Genomic DNA, 6,704 nt, shown 5'->3' on the forward strand with positions numbered 1-6,704 from the left:
GTGATCTTTACGGCGATCACAACCCGACCAATACCTGGCCCGTGATCCTTACGACGATCACAACCCACTTATCTCACTATTATTAAGCACATTATTCTTATTACTGTTGACTCATGGTGTGATCTACTTTCGACCTGGGCCCTTATCCGCGGGCGCGTCTATCGATAGATTTAATATATACTCTGCAGAGGTTAGTACACTGTACCCACACTACGGAACCCATGGCCTCGCACGCCCATTCGGGTGGACCAATGGCGTTCCGAAAAACCCTTCCTACTGCCATGACACTCTCCCGGCCACTCCGACTCACTCCCCACTGGGCTAAGTCATGGGTGGCCCCGTGTCTACCTCCAGACACAACGACCACCGCTGTGGCCCGTCCCACACCGGGAAACGGATCGAAAAACTCAAATAACTCAACAACAGGCACACAAATTTATGCCTGCTTACCGGGCCAGGGTGCATGCCCATAACCTTCCCTCGTTGGAGGCACCGGCAAGAGGCACGACAATAGACCGAGTTAGGACCATCCCATACCGGTAAGCGTGGTTGCACTGGTCAGCATCGATTTAGCAGCACCATGACTTAGCCAACAATTGTTCAAGTTCAATTTAATCCGGTTAAGTTGAATGCAAATATGCTGAGCCATGATAAAATACATGAACATGATATCAACATAATCATGAGGGTATCACTTAACTATCCACCATATCGACAATAACTCATATCCACTGAGCATGGTATACTGACTAGCATGACCATCACCAACATCAACATGTACTAATAGCAAGCATAAACATATGAAAGGAAATACTAGCAGGTATAACATGATCATAGAGTATAAGACAACATATTACAAAAGTGAACATGCAAATCTGAACATCACCGGAACAACGATAACCATCTTTTTAACAGGCAAACATTTATTAAATAATCAAGTTGAAATCCATGGCTACTGCATTACTATCATGCAAGTGGGTATTGTGGCTTGCCTGGGGATGAAGAAGGCACCAGGGAGAAGTGCGGTGATGCCGCGGAAAGATTCGCAGGAAATCGTTCCCTCTCAGAGGGGGGCTGATTAAGGGCAAGGGCACAAAGGTCATTTTCGCAGTGTCAAACCATAGTGAAAACATGACCAACAGAACGGGCTCGACGAAATGAAGAAGTGAGTGTTGGTTTCACCTCATTTGGAGCTACGGATAAAAAGTTATGGATGTTTTTCTGCCAGGGACCCATGTGGGGCCCACCGTACTCCTCTCTCTCTCTCTCTCTCCTCGCGCCTGTCTTCTTCCTCCTCGCTGCCTCCCCGATCAGAGACAGAGGAGCGAGGGCAGGGAAGAGGCCGACGCTGGCCTAGCCAACTCTGACCACCTCCGGCCGAGGTGAGGCCACCTGCGGATGCGGGAGACGACGCCGCACCCGACTAGGGGCTCACGCGCGTCGAGGAGAGGCCATGGCCGCGGCGGCGTGCGGCGACAGGGAGGAATAGAGGCGGCAGGGCGGTGGTGGTCCGGCCGGCTCCGACCACCATTGGCCGAGGCGAGGCCACCGGCAGCTGTGGGGCGGCACGACGCATCCATCCAGAGGCAAAGGGGGCATCAGGGAGGCGTGGAACGGAGGGGATGGGTTGCTCCATGGGGAGGCAGAGGCGGTACAGGTAGAAGAGGTACTCGGTGAAGCAGGGGTTCCGGCGAGGGGAAAAGGGGTGGGGTGGCTCGTGGAGACATGGGGAGGACGGTGGACATCACCAGAGCAGGAGAGGGAGGCTAGGCTCGCCGGAACCAAGAAGAAAACGGGGCGGCCACGACGAACAGAGGCGAACTCCGGCGAGATGCCGATGCTTCGATGGTCGGTAAGGCTTGGGGAGGGGCTTGGGAGATGCGGGAGAGGTCGGGGGTCTCCTATATAGCTGAGGGGAGGCTTCTGGAGCTCATGGGCGAGCTCCCGACCAAGCATTAATGGAGGGCAAAGGCTGGGCATGGCACGGGCATGGCGCTAGCAGCGCATTCATGGCGAACCATGACGAAGCAGCAATGCAGGGCGATGCAGAGGCTCACGGCGCAGCTAGTAGACATGGATGGAGGTCGAGACGACGAGGGAGACGACGGGCACGGGGCCGGGAAGAATCTAGAGCACACCATTTTCATGACATCAGCGTGATCACCACGCGCACTGGAGCAAACTCCATGTTTTGGTCGGGCCAACCATGTCCATTGGAATGACCTTGCTGCCCTTAGTCCAACTAGAGAAATAAATCGGTCCAGGGGCAAAGAAGAGATTTGCACTTAGCTCCAAAAGTGAATCAGTAAGAAGGTGTTTGTAACTTTATGTGATTAAACCAGCTAGCTAAATCAATAACTAGCTTGTCTGGGAGGTTTAACTATCGAAGGACAATCATGCTGGAGGTTTTGAGGTAAAAGGATCAAGATTTACTTCAGTTGCTTCACAGCTGCATACTTGGTCCAGAAATGAAGATCATGATGGTGCACTCACATGGAGTGTCCAATTGATCTCAAATTGGGCAAGGCTTAGTCATTTGGTCATATGATGATGCTGTAAAAAGCTCATGCCAAATAGACAAACCAAAATAGCATTTGCTTCCCAAACATCTCTGCTGACCAGAAACTTGGGATAATTATGGTGGTCAGATGGATCAATGAAATTTTGCCAATTTGGGTGGAGAGATGTTTTATGGGTATAAGAATGATCTGGTAATTTATCCGGATTTTTGAAGCAATATAAAATATACTTGCTTCACAACCGGAAAATAATGCCAGAAACAAAGATTTGCTTCTGTGCTCACATAGATGATTGGATGGGGATGCAAATGGGTGGAAGGGGTTAATATCAGCACATTAAGGAGTGTGCAAAAGGTCATCTAATTTGGATACTTCTAGCTAGTACTTCCTTCACAAAGTCTTCTGTCAGACAGAAACTTTGAAAATTCACTGAGGAAGATTCGCTAGGAAAATAAATTTGAACTTGTGCATGAGGCAATTATTTGGACATATAAACATGCCCAAAAAGGTTGGGAGTCAATAGGAGAAATATAAATGACACTTTCTTCACAAAGTGCCATTCAGGGCAGAATAGGAAAAGGAATATTGGGGAATTATTTTTGAACATGGCAATGAAAAGTTTTGCCATATTTGATCCAATATGACCCAAACAGTTTATGAGAATTATTTGGGAATTTTAGGAGTGAGGGAAATATAGGTTGCTTCACAACCTAGGGTAATTGAGTTATACCTTTAATAGAAAAGGAATATTCCCAATAAAAAGAATATTGGGATTTGGGCTAGGATGGGAATGACAGGGTCTAGGGTAAGATTTGGGAATGACAAGCCAATGTGGAAACAAAGAGGAGGGCATCTTCTTCAGTTTCCAGACCACAAAGCCACGGAAAAGAAAACTCAGGCAAAAACCTCGGAAAAACAAAAGAAAAAGAAAGGGCCAAAAATCAGGCTGTCACAAACCTTACCCCCTTAAAGAAATCTCGTCCTCGAGATTTGGTTGCTCAGGGAACTAGTATGAATATTCTGACTTAAATAAACCGTTTCCAACTCGGGTATCCTTTTTCCTTTATTGTTGTTCCCACTCCATTTTTATCTGACTAGCCCTGGGTGGTTTGCTTTACTGTATCCACATTCTGACAGATCTTACCTGGCTTGCTCATGCTTATATAGGCTCCAATTTCTTTTTAGATCTGCTAACTAGCTGAATGCGATTTAATTATCACGACTGAAATATATGTCCGTCTCACAAACCCAAAAGTGATTTCCGCTGGGTGTGCCACCCGGCACTGACAACCTTTCATGTAATGATGATCAGATTTTTTTGATGAAAACTCAAGCTTTGACTCATTGCATTGGGTTTCTCCACTAAATGCAGGTCCTTTGGGTTCCAAACAGTGAGTTAAAACATAACCATTTCCTGACAGATTCTGACTCATCGCAGAAGTTTCTGAATCAGCTTAACTGGTTCCATTGTCGTGGGTATTGGATCCGTACCAAATATTTGATTGTCTCCTGACACGGCCAGCATATAGGGTTTGGCCTGTATGATAATATCTGCAGGCTTGACTGACGGTGGTTCTGATGGAAAATTTTTGTTCACGACAGGCTATCCATCATGATTCATATAAGTGAGGAATCAGACTTCCAGACTATTATTCCTCATACCGATTACTCATGCGGTAGGCATATCCATGTGGATCAATACTGTCTTAGACTGTCCGGGGGATCTGCACCATGGGGGTCGTGCAACAATTTTCATTCCTGCATCACTGGTCTTGCTCCTTCATTATTGTTTGCTTGGTCTGGATCTTTGGCTGAAAGAGCTAGGCCATATTGTTTCTTTGTATGACCATAGGTACTGTCGGTGCAATTTTTCAGCAATCGTAGCTTATCCTCATTTTTTGACAGGGTAACCCATTAAATGGCAGGTTCAACACCTCTCAAGTTCTGATTGTTGGGAAATGATCATTCGAAACCCTTGCAAGAAAATCGGCAAATAATCAGTAGCCACCAGAACAGTTTTTACAACTCAGATCTGGGACATTACTGAAATAACTCAACCACGGCTCAAGACGGCCAAAAAGCAGCTCAGAGCATGAGACCCGGTTGATAAAAAGAAGGTGGCAGCTCCCTAAAATAGCCAAAAAGCAGCTATAGGGCTACTGTCACGAAAAGAAACTCAACAGCTATATGAGACGGCCGAAAAGCAGCTCAGACTCGTGGCAGTCGTTGAAGAGAGAAACAAAAATCGGCATCCACCCCAGATAGCTAGAAATAGCTCAGATCACAGGCGTGGTGCTGTCACTCGAGAAAAGGGGACAAGGGCTCATCAGGATCATTTTCCAGTTCACAAGTACTTGTACTGAGCTCATTGATGTCATCAATCTTCATAATCCTTTGTCACACTGCGGTGTATACTGGCTTTCTTCTCTTAATCATCCTCACGTGGTTATCAGATCCTCATCCGAGTGACTTGTAAGATCTTGATGGTATGCTCACCGCATATATATGAGAATCTGATCCCGAGAAAGACGTGTATTCTGACTAATTCTTGAATCTGACCAAAATGCTGCGGATCTGGTTCTTGGGATTCACTGCCATATGTTGTCAATTCACAGCGTACTACCTTGTACCAATGTCTTATTGAGGAATATTTGCTGGCTTGTGCTCGAAACTTTCATCGGACAGCTTGCCGAAGAAGACTGGGTATCGTGCTTCAGAAGCTTACCCCCTTAAAGACTTTGCTGGGGGAAAACTCAGTTCCTTATGCTGGAAGCTTTTGCAGTTGCTTACTGAAGAAGGCAGAGTACCTTGCGCGAGAAATCATCCATATATCATACTGAGGAAAATAGATGAATCTTGCCTTGGAAGCTTCTCTGGTATCTTGTGAGGGAAGATTGGGTTGCTTACACCAGAAGCTTCTTATTGTGATATGCGGACCGATTTCCACATATACATACCATCTGATTATTTTTGCTATTGATTTCTTGCATGAAACGAGGTTTTGCAGGACTATCCTGCTTTCCGAGTATATGCCATATTTTTGCTTGCTTCCAGGTACATCGAGTTCCAAAATCATCCTCAACGAAAAATTAAACTTGTATCTGAGCCATACCTTTGATAATATCCTGTCAACCTTGCACACAATTTATCTTCTTGCTTATTTAATCAGTTTTGCTATGATGAGTGCACGCTAATGCAAACTTGATACTGACGGTCCATCCAGGATTTCTTTTGCATCCAGCTAAGATATTCCAGTTTCACTGCAGTCAGCTGATAATTCCATTCTGTTTAGCTGAGTTTCCAAATATATGCATTTCTTGCTGACTCTTCGGGTCCAGTGTCGGCTGACGAACAACTTTAATAGGTTAAAACTTTGTAACACCGAAGGCCCAAAGAAAGGAACAACAGAAACGACTGAAACAAGAGCACACAACCATTCTACTAATATAATTAATCAAGCAATCATCACATATTACTACTACTCACACAATAATATGCATGCACACCTAAGCACATAAATCTCGCGGAAACTCCGGTATTGCGGTCTAATATGCTGTGATGATGTGCACGAGGACGAATAAATGTGTGGAAGAATTGGTGTAAATAGCGCTACACCAAGTGCTAGCTTAGCCAGATAGCAACCTGGACTAGCTCGGAGGTGAGGACGTACTCGGTAATCATGTAGTGGGACACGAAAGTCGCAACCACATTATTATCAAGCGGACGGAAAAAGATCCGTACTCGTCTAAGAGATAGGATTGCGGGGAAAAACTGAGGCTGCTGACATTGCTCTTTCTTGATAACTAAGATCATTAAGGGTTGCCAACACGACAAAATAAGAGAACGATCCGGGATAGAAGCATGTCTATCACCGAAATGATAGGCGGGACTGAAGGAAAGACATCGGCGCGATACCTGAGCACCATTTTTGCAAATAGTGTTGGGATCACTTGGCATCACTCTACTGGGACAGAAATGACACCAAACACCGAAAGAACTAGAGGAATCTAAAGGTTGAGCTGTAGTGGATCCGAACCGATGCCAGCTACACTCACCAGATAAACCAGTAGTAACAAATAATAATCTATATGCATGCTATGCGACAAACAAATGCAGCAATCAAGTGCAACAAACCAACTGGGGTCTATACTACCGCTTTCTAACGTTCGCGTGGTCTAGGGCGTC

This window comes from Triticum aestivum, chromosome 1B (assembly GCF_018294505.1).
Source record: "Triticum aestivum cultivar Chinese Spring chromosome 1B, IWGSC CS RefSeq v2.1, whole genome shotgun sequence".
Classification (NCBI taxonomy): domain Eukaryota; kingdom Viridiplantae; phylum Streptophyta; class Magnoliopsida; order Poales; family Poaceae; genus Triticum; species Triticum aestivum.